Below are 19185 nucleotides of genomic sequence, written 5' to 3' on the forward strand. Positions count from 1 at the left end.
CAATACTAGTTTTCATTATTCTTCTTCTATCTTTTCTCTTGATTTTACTTGAAAGCTTTCGATCTTCATCCAATTGGGTAGTTATCTTGGAAAAGAAACTATTCATACTTGGATTTCTTCTGAACCTTGGAAGAGGAATGAAGAGATCAAGCTAGAAATGCTTTCTCATGTTGGACCAAATTGGGTTTGGATGGATATGTGACTATAATCCTCTCAATGCTTGATTTGGGAAATGCATGTGGTATAATCAGTGACCATACTTCATCTCTTCTCATGAGCAATTGACCAAGGAATTGGCTATTGTTCAAGATTTGAGAGATTGAATTACAAGAAATTGTAATTCAATCACTTAAGATTGCCAAGGAGATCAATGAGTGCATTGATTGAGGAAGAGATGTAAATGAGATTGATCCGGAGAATGCAACATCTCCTAAGCCCAATGAACTCCCCATTTCTGATCTTACCCATTCTCTTTAATTTCTGTCATTTACATTTATGAGAAATTCCCCCATTCCCATTTAAGATTCTGCAATTTACTTTCTGCCATTTACTTTCCCGCATTTAACTTTCTGCAATTCTCAACTCAATTTCTGATTCGCTCAACTAGAACATACCTCTAATTAAAGTTGCTTGATCAATCAATCCTTGTGGGATTCGACCTCACTCTATTGTGAGTTTTTACTTGGCGACAAATTCGGTACACTTGCCGAAGGAAATTTGTTATGAGACAAGTTTTCCGTGCATCAGTGATTTAGCCTCTCTGCGCTTTGACACTCAAGGTACTCCCATGGCTACATATGGAGAATCAATAAAAGAGTGTAGCATGAAGGAAACACTAGAAACTCCAGTGGACAATGAGGAACGTGACTTTGTATTGGAACAAGTGGAGGAAGCCGTAATAATTGAAGAGGAAGAAGTGGTTGAAGACTTAGGAGATGTTGAACCTCTATGGGAATCTAGAGTTGTAGAGTATCCCCCTAGGAAGATTGAAATTAATGTTGAGGAGGATAGTGCACAACCTCCAAGGCACATTCCTTATGAAGAATTGGAGGGAATAGATCAAGAAGCAAGTTCCCATGGTGAAGATGATCATGGAGCAAGTCTTCCTTGTGATGAATCCACACCCACAAATGAACTCATTGAATATGAAGTTCCTTCTTTGATTGAATCTGAGAATGATGTGGAAGTGGAAGTCCCTCGAAAAGGATGGACGGGAGTTGAACATGCGTTGTCAAGATCGTTGGCGACTTCTCCACCTAGGTTGCCATCTACTACATCATCTGAGTGGCTTTATGGCATTAAGCACAAGAGAAGGATGTTTAGTGGTTTAGTTGCAAATCAAGACTCATCAAGGTCGATATTTTAAGAGCTAGCACTACAAGAAAAAAGGCCTATGGCCACGCTTTTTTCTTGCCACGCTTCAAAAGCGTGGCCAAAAGTGGTCAATGGCCACGCTTTTATGAGGGTGGCGATAGATTAGAGATTTGGCCACTTTTTTTATTGCCACGCTTCAAAAGCGTGGCGAAAAATATCAACGGCCACGCTTTTGTATGGGTGGCAATTGGTTAGAGAAACGGCCACGCTTTTTTTTGCCACGCTTCAAAAGCGTGGCCATAGAGAGAAACAAGGACGTTTTGAAAGCGTGGCGACAGGGTTTCATTACGGCCACGCTTACAAAGCGTGGCCATATCCTAGTACTCTTTTGGCACGCTTTAAAAGCGTGGCCAAAAGGTTCTTTTCTGCCACGCTTCAAAAGCGTGGCCGTAGAGCAAAACAGTGACGTTTTAAAAGCGTGGCGAGAGGGGCTCCAACCCATTGACCCTAACCCGGCCCCTAACCCGGCTCCCAACCCGGTCCCCAACCCGGTCCCCAACCCAAATACACTAACCCTAATCACTCGAAACCCTAACCCTGGAAGAGCGCCTCCCATTACCCTCGCACTTCGCCCTGAACCCTTCGCCCTTCGCCCTTAGCCTTCGTCACTCGAAACCGCTCATCAAATCCGCTCATCGCACTGTTAATCTTCGTCACTCGCCCTTAGCCCTTCACCCTTCTTCATCTTGTTAATCTTCATCTTCCTCTTCCGCTCATCGCACTGTCTCCTACCTCGGTGACCTTATGGCCTCCTTCAGTTTAAAGATGTCCGTACTCTCTCTCTCTCTCTTTCATAAACTCTTCCTCACTTCAATTCTCTCTTTGATCGCCGTTTCATTTACTAGCTTTTGATAATTAGGTTTTTCTTTACTTTCCTTTGTTTTTGATTGTTATTTGAAAGATGATTTGGGTGTGCTTGTTGATCTGAGGAAGCTGTAGTTCCTGTTTGAGAATGACTTCTGCTTCACTCTCATCGTGCTCAATTCGCTTATCTCTCACTTGATTCCTTTTAACTTATTCTGTCGTATTCGTGAGACTCGGTAGATTACTGGATTTCAGTATCCTGCTAGGCTTCTTTAATTATAGCTAATTAAGTGGCAAACATAGTCTTTGTGAATAAAAGTTTTTACTTCAGAATTCATTAGCAACTGGAATGTAGGTACCGATCATAGTTTTTACATAAAGGTTGAACAGTTTGTGTGTGTGTGTGTGATCAAGTTAAAAGGATTGTGTAGAATAGTTAGGGTAAAATTTGCTATCGTAGATAGCAGTGAATCAAGTAATCGTGTTTTTAAGTTTCTCTAAATTGAAGAATAATGTGTTCTTTTGAATCTTTTCTTTCAGCTCAATGCAGAGAAGAGCCCTTTTCAGCGGACTTATGCGACTCAGGTGTGTTTGTTTGCTGCTTTCTTAAGCCAATGCTTCTTGAAAACGCTTTGTTTGTGGTGAATGTTGATGAAAAAAGAAAAAATAATAAAGGAGAAATTGTTAATCCCAATAGTTATTTAAAAAGATGTTGTTAATTATGGCCTATGGAACTGGCATTCTCTTCATTGCCATTTGGCTTCTCTACAAAACCCTTTGGACATGAATTAGCAATCACCTGACCCAAGCCAACCATTCATTAAGTACTGCTGTGACTTTATGTTGAAAGTTTGATCGTATTGTTTTGATTATCAAGCAAAGGATCGAAGTATTGATTATATGTTTTGGGATTTGTTGGGATAACTATTTGTGCTTAATTATTTGTTGCCGAGGTATGATCCACGTTTTCTCATAGGTTTCTTATGCCATTTCTTGAAGAATGTCACAAAATGACCACCCGGAGGCGCCGTCCCCGGCGACAGCGGCAAACGGCTCCGCGGCGGCGAAGGAGGAGAATCCAGCTGCGAGGGCGTTGGTTTCTTCGAGCAAGGCTGAGGCTGAATCCAAACAAGGAGCACAAAGCGGAGGAGTACGAAGACTTGTAATTGATGTACTGCCCAGCGGTTTTCACCGCGCTGGAGAGGTACCTTCCGCCGAACATGCTCAATGCGCGACGAACACAAGGTATATGCCCCGCGTAGCACAGACCAGAGTATGGTGCCTCTTTCTTTCTTTCTTTCTTTCTTTCTTTCTTTTAAGGTTTTTTATTTTTCAGTTAATTTTCAATTGAGGCTGGTAAATTGCAGAATAGTAAACCTTAGGATTCCTTACAATGAACAGATTTCTCCAACTGAAATTTGCGGTGCGCTTGGATCTAATCAACTTCTTCTGAGAATTGATATCGCTTTTATGTTGTTGGTCGGAATTCTTCTATTTATTTCTCTTTTCGTGAACGTGTCTTTAATCTGGTCGTGTTTGGAAGCCCCTTCTTTCACTGGTAATTTCTTTTTCTTTTTAGTCCGTACACACATACACACACTAACCAAAGAAGTAAAAACTATATGTTGCTCCGAGCTGAGTTAATTTCTGTCTTCGTCATAATCATTTTACTTTGTTTACTCATTTGTGCAAAGAGGTTATGTTTTATTGTTTTGCGCTTATCTTCCATTTGATGAGATTTATATGAATACTTTATTTGATAACCTTTTATCATAAAGTTTGGAGAGACACACTTGGATTATTGTTGCACAACAAATTTTATTATGTGAAAGATGTTCTTTTGAAATTGGAGTCGTGATCTGATCCTTTATTTTAGCAAATCTAGTTTTTCACCTTGCTGGGATGCACCCACCAGATACCATGACATCCAATCCAAGCATTGGTATAGGGGAAGATTAGTATGAGTCGTCATATATGAAAGTTAACTTTGACAGGCTTTTCAGTTGAGGCTGTTGTGGTCAAGATCAAGCAACACACAAAGATTGTGTTTGTTTGACAATAGATATTTGGTTGCTGAGATTTTGCATTTGATAGATACATATTTGGCTGCTATAAATTATTTTAACATTTCTGATCTTGTTTATATATTTTATATTGACTGCTTGGGTGATTCCTTACAATGAACAGATTTCTCCAACTGAAATTCGCGGTGCGCTTGGATCTGTTAATCAACTTTTTATATGTATTGGGATTCTTGCAGCATTAGTAGCCGGTTTGCCTCTTGCAGGAAATCCTATATGGTATTGATCTATTTATTTTTCTTCTAAATACAAATATCAAATAGAGATAGTAACATATATATGATTGTTAACCTTGAAATTTTGTTGGCAGACAATGTTTGGAATTTTGGTTATGCATGACTTAACAGCAGCAAGTCAAGGTTCTTCTGAACCGGAAGCAAAATGGTTTGATCTTTTTAGTAGCCGGTATCGGAAAGGTATTCAATAATTTATGATTAATCCCAAATTCCATTAACCAGGAGAAATAAAAATCTAGTGTAACTAAGCACAAGTTTGGTGCTCCCTTTTCAAAATATAAGATTGCTTTCAATATTTAGTTTACTCTGAAATTAATTGATGCTTTGTGAATTGGTGTTGCAGTTGTCAGTGTTGGAGCAGCACTTTTCTTGTTCCAGCAGTTTGCCACATCAATGGAAGATTTAGAACCCTTACGACTGTTCCAATACACCATATGGTTAGTCTTATGAGATCTCTTCTTACAAGCTTTTATAGTGTGCGATCAATTAGTCTTTTATAGATTGTTAAGAGATTTGGAACCCTTTCTTTTTATCTTTTCGTCAACCTTCCTTCCTTTTTTGTTGAATAAGAGGAGATAGATTGATGTAGCTTTTTTTGTTTAGCAGATATGAATACTTTTCAAATGGTTTTGAATATCTTAAGAGATGGTTAAGTTCGAGTTAGCTATAGATACTGTCATTTTAAATTTGCTTGATCTGGTAAATTTTGTGGTTGAATGTATATTAAAGAGAGATTTGAGATGACAATTCATATATCATATCACAGAAAAATGTTTCATTTTTATCAACTCATGATTAATTATTAAATGGGTCAACATCCTTAAGCTTGCTTTGTTATATGCTTATTAAAATGGAGTTCTGTAAAACCATTTAATTTCTTTATCTTTTTGGGGGATTAGGACTCGAGGTTATTAAAAATGAAGATTTTGTTCCATGATTTTTCTTTATTTATTACTGAAATGAAAGTTTCTTTCTTCTGGTGTTAAATGACCCAAAATGAATAAGTTCTTTTCAGCTGGAAGGCAAAATTCTAATAAGTTCTTTTCCTTCTCTTCTCTTTTGGCCTCAGATCTTTTCTTGTTTTTACCGAGACTTCCTCCTTGTCATGGTTTTGGAGATTGCAGGAGGAGTCATGGATGAACTTGCAAGCCCTATAAGTCCAGTTTTAGAAGAGAGATAAATTGAAATCCTTTAAAAATATTTGAGGTAAAATTAAAACTTGATATAGTTTTGCTCTCTCTTGATTAGTGACTACTGTAATACTATAGGGTAATTTCTGACTATCTAGATTGCATTTGCACCTCTATAGTGGAGACACTTCTCCCATTTGTATTACCATGTTGCAGTTATGAACATAACTTTTCTTGTTAATGATTTGGTTTGAAATCTATAGTTTTGTACAGAATTAGTCATTTTTTTGGTTCAGGGTTTCTTTAATAATTGAAAATTACGGATCAGATAGTTTTTGCATTATATTCTTGATTATTTAGAGTTCACGTATGACTTTCTCCAATCATATGATATCTAAATATTTCTTTGCTTTTGCATTGATGCATTTATTCTTATAGAGCTGCTCATGTTTATTCGGAAGCTAGGAGGGTGCATGCTTTCAATGACGTTATGTCATCAAATCTAAGGTGAGATAGAATCCTTGTTCTTTTATTAGTGTTTCATTTTCTGTGCTCTTCATTTTCTATTTGAGTGAACATTTTTATTTTACTGTATTAATAGTACATGAATAGTTGACTCAAGCTTCCTATACAATCTAAACCCCAAGCAGTATTATATATATATATATATATATATATATATATATATATATATATATATATATATATATATATATATATATATATATATATATATATATATATATATACTTGATTTTCTATTTGATTTCTCAAGCTTTCTATTTCATATGCTGATTCCTTTCATGATTTGTAAATGTTGGACACTAGATTTCTCAACCAAGTAAATGTGCAATGCAGGTTTAGTCACACAAAATTCTAAATCAACTGGATATGGGTCGCGGGGTCAGTGTGGGTGGTGGTCAACTAGATATATTCTAAGATCTATATATGATCTTGCTTGCTTAGAGGATGAAGTTGATTTCCTCACAGCTCAATCAGAGCAAGACCGACTGAAAAGGAATAATGTCAAATTCTGGCATGTTTTTCGATCAAAGGAAATCAAATTGAACTCGAGATTTATTTTGTATTGGAGTATTAGTTTTTTAATGTATAAAACAATTATAGCAAAAATTATATATGTCACTAATTATTATTTGATTTGTCTTGTAATAAAAATTGCATATTATATTTATAAGCTTGATAATAAAAAAGAACTGAAAAATTTATATTTTGTATTGATGAAGGTAAAAATTAGAAAAAGGATTTTTTTTTTAAATTTTATAAGGCTATTGCCACGCTTTTAAAGCGTGGCCGTATCTCTGGTTATGGCCACGCTTTAAAAGCGTGGCCATATCTCGCTATCGCAACGCTTCAAAAGCGTGGCCATATCTCTCTGTCGCCACGCTTTGAAAGCGTGGCTATATCTCCTACATACGGTCACGCTTTAAAGGGTGGCCATTTGTAAAAAGTGTGGCAAAAGAAAAAGCGTGGCGATAGGTCACCAAAAGCGTGGCAATAGAGCAACCGCCACGCTTACATACGCCACTCTTTCAAAAGCGTGGCGGTAGCTCAAAAAGCGTGGCAAAAAGCTATCGCCACGCTTATTTCAGCTTTTCGCCACGCTTTAAAAGCGTGGCAACAGAGCTGTTTTCTTGTAGTGTAGATGCAAGGGTGGGACTAGTGACCAATTGGTTGGATCTAAGAGAAGAGTTTGGTGTTGCATTGAGAATTCAAACTGCTTACCACCCGGTAGGAACAATGATGATCCACTTCAAGATGGGTGTAGAAATCAGATTTAGTATCCCGGCATACAAGAGGATCGACTGTGGGAGCTCAAAGCTTGTGGAGAACTCCCTCAAGGCTTGGCAAGTCCACTTGAGAATGATGAAGTTTATTGGAAGTCCAAGAGATGGTGGAAGTTTCAGGATGAGTTCAAGCACAAGCCACCATGACAAGGAGCTCGCCAAATGTCCAACTTAAGGACAGTAAATAAAAGTTCTCGGTGGGAGACAACCCATCATGGTATCATCTTTCTTTTTATTGGTTTTAATTTATTTCTGTCAGTTTTAATTTCCAGTTCTGCATATCTACTTTTATTTTGCATTATATAAAAAAAGGGGCAACCCACGCGTGCGCGTGAGCGACGCGTGGGTGTCGATGAAAATTTTGCTTCCCCATCTAATGACCAGAGAGTTGTGATAGAATCATGTGGCTGGTGTGCTAGAGGCACAATTAGACCCATGCGTATGCGTCATTTGGAATTATTGGCATACCACACGTGGGAATGCTTGGCGCGCACGCGTCGCACGTAAATTTTACCCCCTTCAATCTGAACAGAGAGTTGCGCGAAAACGGCAATGGAAGCGTGCGTTTAGCACAAATTCACCTGACGCGTGTGCGTTCTTGAGGCGTACGTCTCACCTTCCTTCCCCTCCACCCACGCGCACGCATCAGTGACGCGTACGCATGGATTTGAAATCCATAACCTCCTAGGGACGCGAGAATCCTAACCTTCACGTCCCTCATACCCCTTCTCTCTAACGTTCCCTCTTCACCCCCTCAACTTCCATAGCTCAACCACCACCACCCTCCATAGCCACCCTCATCCGCCACCATCCGGTGACCTCACAACTGCCGTCGACTACCGCAACCCCTCCTTTCTCTCTTCCTCTCTTTCTCCATCTTACTGTTTCATCCCGCCTGCCTCCAACCACAGCTTCGCCGTGACCACCGGTCACCGCCAGTGAGCACTGCACCACCACTCAACCCCTCCTCTTCTATCTCTCCTTCTTTCTTCTATCTCTCCTCCCTCTAGCTCACGCCCTGCTCTCTGCTTTATTACTGCGCGCCTCATTTTGCGCTTTTGCCCGCACTGCCCTGCGCCACCGCGTGGTCCATTGCCGCCGCCACTACTGGGTGGCGCTGTTGGGCGGCATTGCAGTCCTTTACCTTCTCACATTTCCCAGTTCCCCTTCCAGTTCTGCTTCTGCATTCCAGGTTCCCCTGCCTTATCACTTCCTCTTTGTTTTACTGTCTTTTTCATTAATTGTGTTTGATTAATTTTAGTTAGATTAGTGATTGATTCTATTTGTTAGGATAGATAGAAATCCATGCTGTTAGGTAGCAAGGTTGTGGTTAGAGGATTCTAGGCCTGATAATTACTCTGTTCGTGTTTACTTCCTGAATGTAAATTGCTTGGTTGTTGATTGGTTATGTCTTGTGTGATTATGTTACTACTATGTTGTTCTTTACACCGCTGCCTTGCTGAACTTCCGTGATATGAAACTGAGTTTGATGCTGTCTGTGTATATGCAATCCATGCTTTCTCATGTTGTTGCAATTTTTGGATTCATATGACTGTTTTTGCTGCTGATTGCTATCCAGGAACGTCTAATTTACTGCCAGTATACTGCCCAAATTTCTAGAAATTGTTTTGGTTTTAAACTTGCTACCTAGAGCTGCCCAAACTTGCTACCTCGAATTGAACTTGACACTTTTTGTATTGAGTTTTACTTGACTTCCCCGAGTTCAATTCTTAGGTTACTTCGGTTGGCATTTCCGTGTTTATTTTGTTTCCCGTGATTTGCATTGAACCTTCATATGCTTTCATTTTCAAGTTAAATCAAATGCCTTTTGACTCCTCATATGCCTCCATTTTATCTCAACTTGCATTTGTTTGAATATGGTTCATTCTTTTGCCATAATTGACGCATTCCACTTGTGTAACCCTTTTAATTCAAATTGATTTTTAACTTGTTTTAGTTACACAACGTGCATATTTCACTCTTTCTATACCAATTATTGCACATTTGGTGACCATGATATTGTTGATGACTTGCTTTCAATTAATTGCTTTTTTGCAATTTCATCTTTCATCATCAGTCACTGCGTCTTCCTCATGATTGTGAGTGTGCTTGTTTTCCATACTTTTTGAACTTCTCTTGATTGAGCCAATAACTGTCATACCACTAATCTTTGCACTAGTTTCCTAACTTCTAACTTGCTTAACTCGCTAACTTCTCTTCTTGGTTTCACATTAACCCTTTTACCATTCTTTTGGGTATGACGCTTCTTGAGCTTAATACACAAGAATTTTGCATATTTTGCTTGAATTCTTGGTTTATGGCTTTCTTTTGCATTCTGATTCTTGTTGCTTGCATTCCAAGTTTTCATCCTTTTTAACTCACTTTATGATTACATATCAATCCTCTTATTTTTTGCATATGTCAATCCTTGCTTTCTATTCCTCTACTTGGCTTAATTGTTTATATCCTGTTATATCTGTTTTTCAAGATGGCTGACAGAGGGAAAGCCAAGGTTACCTCTAGAAAGAGGAAGACACCTCCAGCCTCCACTCTTTCTCCTTTCGCCAATTATGCTAAAAACCCTCTTTCAGAGAAGGATAAAGCGGATCAACAGCTGTCATCTACTAATACAGACAGGTTTCCTAACCTGTATTGTGAGCTCCACTTCCCGACCTATCAGAAGAAGAACCTTAACATAGAGAAGAAACTGGCCATTCCCGCCGACCTGAGGCAATCTATTGAGGCCCGTATTCAAGGGCTGGGTCTAGGTTTTGTTGATAGGGAGTTGGGTAGGGTGAACACGTCATAGGTCAAATAATTTTACTGTAATTTCTTCAGAGCGACCCTTGATTCGGTTTACCTGTGAGGCGGACAGATATTGGTTACAGAGGCTGCTATTGAGGATGCTCTCCACTATCTACCTAAGACCGGTGCCACAGATGCCTATGAGCAGGCGGAGGTAGCGATGCATTGTATGAATTTTGATTATGAGGTTTTGAGATGTGTTATTGCCACCCCGGATGCCCCTTGGGTGATGGATGCTGATAATAAGAAACCCAAGGGGATGCTGTTTGCTCATCTATCGAGAGAGGCTAGGACATGGAAGTAGATCTTTGCCACCTATGTCATGCCTACCACACATTTTACTGAGATTCCGGTGGACATGCTCGTCCTAATCGGCTGTGTTATGGAAGGGAAGGAGGTATACTTTCCCCGATTGATCAGGAGGTACATGTGGCGAGCACATGTCCGTGGCATGCTCCCATTCCCTACCTTGGTCACTCGGATGGCTAAGCTAGACGGTGCCCCTTGGAGAGCGGATGACGTGTCACCACTACCCCCAGACGACAGCAAGGAGTACTTTATTCCGTGGGGGACATGGGTGAATGAGAAGCCTCCATCCCGACGTCCCTCTAGAGCCCAAGCCAGAGCAGCTACAGTAGCTGGTCCTCTTTCTTTCTCAGCTGCAACAGGACACTCAGCACCAGCAGCGCCTTTACCACCACTAGCACCCCAGCCGATATATCTATTGGTACAGCATCTCTTCCGCTTCATGGAGCATAGTGAGCGCCGCATCATGCGACGCCTTGATAGAGTGGATCAGATGTTTGTGGCACTAGGCGTTGAGTTACCCCCTCTTCCCGACTCTTCCGCATCTGACAAGGAGGAGCCACCTCAGCCAGAGGCACCTCCACAAACACAGGCCACCCCGGCGGCGCAGTGGCCCCCTGAGGAGCCACAGCCTGAGACCCAGCAGCCAGATGCGACTGTTGACCCCCATTCCGAGCCTGAGTAATAGCATCGAGGACGATGCTTCATTCTATGTGTGGGGAGGTCACCGTCGTCACCGTTGGTGGATAGCTTTATTTTGGTGAACATTTTTGAATATTTATCTCTTAGTTTATGTTATTTTGCTTTATCTTGCACTTTTTGGATTATTGTATATACTAGTATTGTGGATACTTTTATTTTAGTTGTTGCATTTTGCACCTTAGATTAGATACATTTTATATTCTAGTTGGATTCTGCTTTATATAGCTAGTTTTAGCTTTTGGTTGTGATTAGAAAAATATTTTGGATTGTTGAAACCTAAGTTGACCCTTTTTGCATATGAAGTTTGTGTTGATTGAAAAAGGGGATAAAATAAGGAATTTTAGAATTTCTCAATCATAACGTTGCATTTAGAATAAGCTTAGTCAAATAATGGGATTTTTCAAGGGGTTTATCTATAGGGCATCACCCCAATTGATTGGAAACTTTTGATGAACTTGCTTGAATTTTATATTTTGTGAAGCATGTTTTGAGCTAAGAACACAAGCTTGTGAAATTTGAGCCTATTGATGTGGTTACATCTTATAACCACTTATTTTCCTTCTTGTGTGCAATTGTTCTCTTCCTTTGATTGTGATTCTTGATTTGTTTAATTCTAATATGTCCATTACTCCTTGTATCCTTGCACTTATATAATTGAGGCCATTTCTTCATTAGCTTACTTACCCAAATATCCTACCTTTTATCCTCCATTGTTAGCCAATTTTGAGCCTACACTTAACCCAATTGTTCTTTATTTTAGCACATTACAAGCCTAAAGCAGAAAACAATAAAAGTTCCTTGTTTGGATCTTTGATTAGCTTAGGCTAGTGAGAGTGTTTATTATTCAAGTTTGGGGAGGTTTGGGAACATTGGTTGGGATAAAAGGGTGTTTTGTATTTCTATATTTGGGAATTGGGTGCATACTCATGTATTGATTAAATATATAGACCTTATGCATTGATGCTCTTGTATGCAGCGTGAAAGAAAAGAAGAAAAAAAGAAAAAAATAGAAAAAGAAAGAAAAAGAAGAAAAAGAATAAAAAGGGGACAAAATGCCCCAAAGTAAGGTTCAATAAAATCAAGGCATAAGTGTTGTGAAATGAAAAGAAAATGCATGAGTATGTGAAAAAGTGAAGCATGGGTAGTTAGGTTAGCTTTGAATTTGTATAGGTCATTATATAGGTTAGGTGGAAAAGTCTAGGCTAATCAAAGATTCAAACTTCTAGTCCACTTAACCATATAGGATCCTACCTTGACCCTAGCCCCATTACAACCTTTAAAAAAGACCTCATGATATTTGTATGCATACATTGAGTAATTGATGATTTTTAGATGAAGAACAAATTTTGGGAAAGCATAATTAGGGGAGAATTGAGTGAACCAACCTCTAAACACTTGAGTGACTAAAGCGGATACACATCCGGTGAGGGTTCGATTGCTCAATCACATGTATTCACCACTATCTTCTATATTCTTGCAAGTTTGTAAATCCTTTTGGTAATTCAATACAATTGTGGGTTGGATTTAATTCCTATTGCTTTAGCCCTTATGCTTACATATGTTCTCTTGGAAGGTTGATTTGTTTTGGCCTACGCATTTACATTCATAATAAGTAGTTTCATTTAGATAGTTTGCATATAGTTTAGTTGCATTGAATAAATGTCATACCCCTTGTTTCCTTCTTGATTTAGCATGAGGACATGCTAAGGTTTAAGTGTGGGGAGGTTGATAAACCCCATTTGTAGGGTTTATCTTATGTTGAATTTAGAGTATCTTGTCAACCTTTTCTCACATTTACTCAATGAAATAGCATGGTTTTGTGATTGTCCCCTAATTTGTGCTTGAGTGTGAAAATATGCTTTTAGACCCTTAATTTGATAATTTTAATCTTCTTTTGATTCCACTAGATGGCTTGATATGTTTGTTAGTGATTTCAGATTGAAAAGGGCTAGGAACACTACAACAAATATGGGCTTTAGCAACGCCAAATTTTGCAACGCCTTAAAATCATTCTCTAAGATGGTTTTAGACAATGATTTTTTGTAGTGTTACTGTTGAATTCAATTTTTCATTATTTTATAGAAACAAATTAAAACCTTTGACTATTTTAAGGAACGGTTTTATAACTGTTACTATGATTTGTTTTTAAGCAACGGTTTTTTATTGTTGTTTAAATAATTGTACAAAAGAAACGCATAAAAACCTTTGCCAAAATGCTACACTTTAAAACCGTTCTATTAGATGGTTTTAGACAACGGATTTTACAATGTTGCTGATGAAGTTCAATTTTTTATTACATTATAGCAACAAAATAAAACCGTTCTCTTTGACTATTTTAAAAAAAACGGTTTTATAACCATTACAACAGTTGTTTATCAAACAATAATTTTTTAATATTATTTAAATAATTATACAAATTAAAAGATACATATAAAAATAATTATAAATAATCATACAAATTTAAACAATTTATTCTATGAATACTAAATTTATAAAATACTCAAAAACTATTGTTATAAATATATAACACATATTATTTTTAGAAAAATAAAATTAAAATAAATTTATAATAAATATTATATATTTTTATTATAAATATATAATGTAACATCTCACATTTTTGAAAATCTAAATATGGATAAATTGTGATTTTATCTTATTAAATTTAAATTTGATAATTTTAGAAATTATTCTATTAGAAAATAATTAAAGAGATTCAGAGACAAATTCATTTTGAATCAATTAATATTCTTAAGTAATTTTATTATAATAGAATATTTTGTATAATTTTAGTAATTGAAAAATAAAAAAGAATTGTACAATTTAATTTAAGTAACTTTTATTATAAAAAAATTATGACTTATTATTAATTTAAACTCCTTATTTTATAAACTAATCTATTAAAAATAATTAAATTAATTTTATTAATTTTTTGGAATAAAAATAATTATTTTAACTCATTAATATATTGATGAATAAAATTGTATACATTTTAAAAATAATCTTTACTGTATTAAATTTAAATTCTAAATTATTATTTTATCTTAAATATTTTGTAAAATTATTATATTATTATATAACTAGTAAATATTTTACCATAATTTTAAAATTATCAAATAAAATCCTAATTTAACAAAAATCCTAACTTTGTTACCTGAATCCCTAAACACACTTACGGAAAACGAAACAAAAGGAAAGGGGAAACAAAAGAAAAGGAAAAAAGAGTAGGGGGAATCGGGGAAGAAGAAGGGAAGGAGAGGGAGAAGAGCGCATTGTTGCTGCACCCTGCCCGCCTGTCACTGCCGTTCCATGGAGCCGCTGCCATCGTCGCTCGAACCGGAGGTGTGGAGACAGAGAAGAGTGCGCGCGAGAGAGGAGAAGTACCCACCATCGTCGAGGACTCCATCAACGCCGCTGAAGGTCTTGACCGTCGAGCTCGTCGTCGCCGCCGCACCTCCCATCACTGCCCCCACTGAGGAGCTCGAAGAGAGAGAAAGGGTTCGCGCATAGAAAGAAACATGATGAGGGAGGAGGAGGTTGCCTCTGTTGCTGCCAAGCCGTCGCTGGCGGGGTTGGGTTTGCCGTCGCCATCGCCGTCGTCGTTGAGCTGTGTGCCGCCGTTGGCATTTGGATCGCCACTCTGTTTCTGCTGTAACTCGCCACTGTCCTGGTGAGCTTTACCCTACGAGTTACTTTGTTGTCGCCTAATATTGATTTTAATGTTGATTTGGTATAATGCTGTTCTGATGTTGAAATTTAGTAACTGGTTATTTGGAAATGCTATTGTGATTTTATTTTGATTTTAAGATTGATTTAGTATGTAACTGTTTCTCTGGCAATGCTGCTCTGATTTTGTTTTGATTCCAATTGCCCTCATACTCAATTTCACCAAACTGGACATACACTTACCTTGAAGCAGCTTGGTCTGATCATTGGCAAAGCTCAGTTATTCATTATTATTAGTAGCTTAACATTGTGGTTTAGTTCTTTTACTTTCATATTCATTGCAATAAGGGAACACTAAGATAATTCCCCAATTAATTAGCAAAATGTATGGTTGATATACTTGCGAAGATCTCATTTCTTTGTTTGGATACATTTTGAGAACAAAGAGCTCTGAATTTGTCAAAATTGACCTTTATGCCTAAAACTTTAAGTAACTAATCCAAAGTAGGAACAACCCTTTACAGTTGAGTTTTCTTGGCTTTACAAAATAAAATAAAATCATTTGCAAACATAAGATCTGATTGTGATATATAAGGTCCTCCTCAAAAAATAGCAACCAACTACTTATGCTGAAGAAATATTATTCCTCAAACCTACAACTCCTTGATTTGTAATGTCGATCTATAGAGTAGTGGCTTCTCTTAAGGTGTTAAATCCACAAGAAGGTAGTTCGTGGCTCAAGGAGTGAATATCTTCAATAATTACATCTATCTTCCAGCAATCATTCCCACTCTTGATTCCCTCTGATTCGGCCTTATGCGTTCTTGATCACAATTGCAAACGACCTTGTCCCCTTCTTTTCAAAGAAAGTAGCATCAACGTTAACTTTCAACCAGTCTTCACTACTGGTAATCTTCTTCCTGGTGCTCTTTCTTTCTGTTTTGGATTATTTGCCTCTTTTGTATTAGGACTGCAGCATTTGCTATAGCTATTTTAAGGTCTGGTTGAGTATGATTGAAAATGGCTGTGTTTTTTATTTTCCAAATGGCCCATACAAGTTAATCTGTTCTGTAGCTACTTTATCTATGTGATAATAAAGGTGACGTTGCTGGTCCCTAATAGCATTCAGTTTTAACAAATTTGTTGCTTTAGATAGTGGTGCAAATTGTTATAGGGTTCTAAGAGAAGGTAATTCAGGTATTTTTGAGTCTTTGAGATGAATCAATTAATAGAGATTGTTGAAGTTGATTGATTGAAGGCATGGAGAAAGAGGGGAAAAAGTTCTGTTAACAATTAACATTCATTTGTATGTTTTACAAAAATGAGTAATATTGTTCAAATTTGGGAGACTGTTATAAGCATTTCTTTCTCTTGATTACTCTTTCATTTTCTTGATTATACTCATTTAAGCAAGAGAAATTCATGATTTTTATGGTGATTTTGTCTTCAGATCCTCTGCTGGTGAAGGCTGCCATATAGCACCACATTTATTGCAGACTCTGCTCTCTCATTTGGCGCAAGCAATAGCAGATTATATTATTTTCCAAGTGGAGTCTGGGGCTTACTGCATACAAATATTTGATTCATGGGGTGGACAACTACCACCTGATATGTGGGAACGCTGGTCAAAGCCTTATATCAAAGAGGTAATGTAGAAATAGTTCCCATTTATTTTCATCTTATTGAAATTGTGTTCTAATTTTTCAAACTGTTCTATTTGGGATCTATGTCATAGCAAGCCTAAGTGTATGTATTTCAACTTTTGCTTATTTGTTTAGTTGAATATTTGAACTAGACAAACCATGTGTGGCTTTCAAAGGTTTGCAATGATTATAGGTTTTGTTTTTTATAAATTATTGTTTTGTTCCAAGCTCTCATGATTGTCATTTGGTTGGTAAATAATAAGATGAGCTAAGAGCTTGTAATTTGTAAGCATCGAGTGGTAAATAAGCTCACTGGATGTTGATCTTGGTCTTATAAATTTCGGAGAGAAAGTCCAAATCAGAGGCTACACCTTCAAACTTTTTTATTTAATTGAAACTATGTTGCTGTTAGTGCATCATCATAATTTATAAAACATAAAATATTTGCGAATTGAATGTTGGGCGCAAGATGCTATTGTTCCAAATCTTTTCCTCTTTTGCCATTTACTGATTTCTAAACATCCAGATTGTAGATTTGGTCAAGAAAAGATGCCCTGAGACACCGATTGTTCTTTATATAAATGGAAATGGTGGCCTCCTTGAGCGTATGAAAGATACTGGAGTTGATGTTATTGGGCTGGACTGGACTGTGGATATGGCAGATGGAAGAAGAAGATTGGGTAGTGGAATAGGTATGCAGGGAAATGTAGACCCTGCCTACTTATTCTCCCCACTTCCTGCCTTCACTGAAGAAATGCAGAGGTTGGCGATTTAATATCTTTTTAACTCTGACATTCTTCATTCTCGATAGTCATATCCTTTACTTGTTCAGCCTGCATTTTCCCCCTGTTTATGATTCAGATCCCTTGTGACTGTCAAGTTTATTATTCACATATACCTTCCCTGATATTTGGTTAACTATCTGCATAACTTTGTGCTTGTCTTTTTAATGCTTAGTATCCAGGTTTTCTAATCTGCCAAAAATGTTTATACAGATAAAGATCAGATTTAAGATTCTTTCTAGTTCTTTATGTGGAGCAGTTGCCATTGAAGCTAAGAGAGTCCACTCAAGCTGAGTTACCACACCAACTTTGTTTATGTGGAGCAGTTGCCATTGAATCCAAGAGAGTCCACTCAAGCTGAGTTACCACACCAATTTTGTTGAAAAAAAATGAAGAAATTGCAACCCTTAGGCTATAGTATTATGGTATTTTGAAAAATGATGATATATAAGTAAAAATAGTTATGACCTAGATTAGTATTATGTTATTTTGCAATGATGATATAATATGATTGTAGATCTTACAACAATTTTTATAAGTCAAATTTAATGGTAAATGTTCAATTAGTTTTCTTTAGTAATTTGATTCAAACAGTTTAGGTTATTTATTGACACTAAATTAAAAAAAAGTTGGAAATAATTTCATTCATGAGAAAACTCTTGTAAATAAAGAATTATATTATAAAAAAAACCGTTGCCAAAAGTCACAAAAGGCAATGGTGTTAAAACCGTTGTCAAAGACAACTATAAAATGGCAATGGTATTAAAACCGTTGCCAAAAAGCAACACTAATGGCAACGCTTTAAAACTGTTGGCTTTGTGAATAATAAAACTACAACAGTTTAAAACCGTTGCCTATCCAGTTATGGTTTTAGACCGTTACATCATGAAAGAGAACGGTTTTAAACCGTTGCCTATCCAGCAACGGTTCTAAACTGTTCTTTAAAAATTGTTGTCAAAAACCATTGTCTATAGCAGTAACTTTGGCAATGGTTTTTTTGTTACCGTTGCCTTAGGTAAAAAACCGTTGCCTTTGAGCATTCGTAACAGCCGCATATACCACAGGTTAAAAACCGTTGCCAAAGCGTTGCCTAAAGTTTTGGGAACGGTTTTTCAATCTACGACAACGGTTTTTGACCATTGCGAAAACCCTTATTTGTTGTAGTGGAATGGATCAAAGGAGTGAAAAGAAAGCATGCAAAGTGGAGAAATCATAAAAAGCCAAAGATTTGGGGTGCGCGCACCAGACACATACACGTGGATCGCGCAATACTCTAGGGACGCGTACGCGTGCTGTAAGCATACGTGTCGATTCCCGTATGTGACTCCTTTAATGAAATCATGCCTGGTGAATTCAGAGGGGTTTCTGGCCCAGTTTTGAAGCTAATCTTTGGTGGGAAAAGGCTAAAGAGACCAAGGATTGAAAAGGAAGGCATCAATCATTCAATCAGACAATCATTCACATAATTTTAGGTTTTTGATGTAGTTTTTAGAGAGAGAGGCTCTCTCTTCTCTCTAGGTTTTAGGTTCTTAGGTTTATTTCTTCTCAATTTCAGAATTCTACCTTGCTTCAATCTAGGTTTCTTCTATTTTAATTGTTCTAGTACCTTGGCTTATTTATTTCTCTTGTTAAGTTGTTTATTTCCCCAATTTGGTTTATGAATTCCCAATGTTAGATTCAATTTCCTTATTAATGCAAGTCGAGGTATTTTATATTTAATGCTCTTTCCTTCATTTGTTTTCATTGATGTTGCAACTGGTTGTTTAGATTTAATATCCTCTTATTAATTTTCTATGTTTTTATTTTGTTTCTTCCAAGTGTTTGATGAAATGCTTGGGAGGATTTTAAATT

This window comes from Arachis ipaensis, chromosome B4 (assembly GCF_059453495.1).
Source record: "Arachis ipaensis isolate K30076 ecotype BB chromosome B4, ASM5945349v1, whole genome shotgun sequence".
In the NCBI taxonomy this organism is placed as follows: Eukaryota; Viridiplantae; Streptophyta; class Magnoliopsida; order Fabales; family Fabaceae; genus Arachis; species Arachis ipaensis.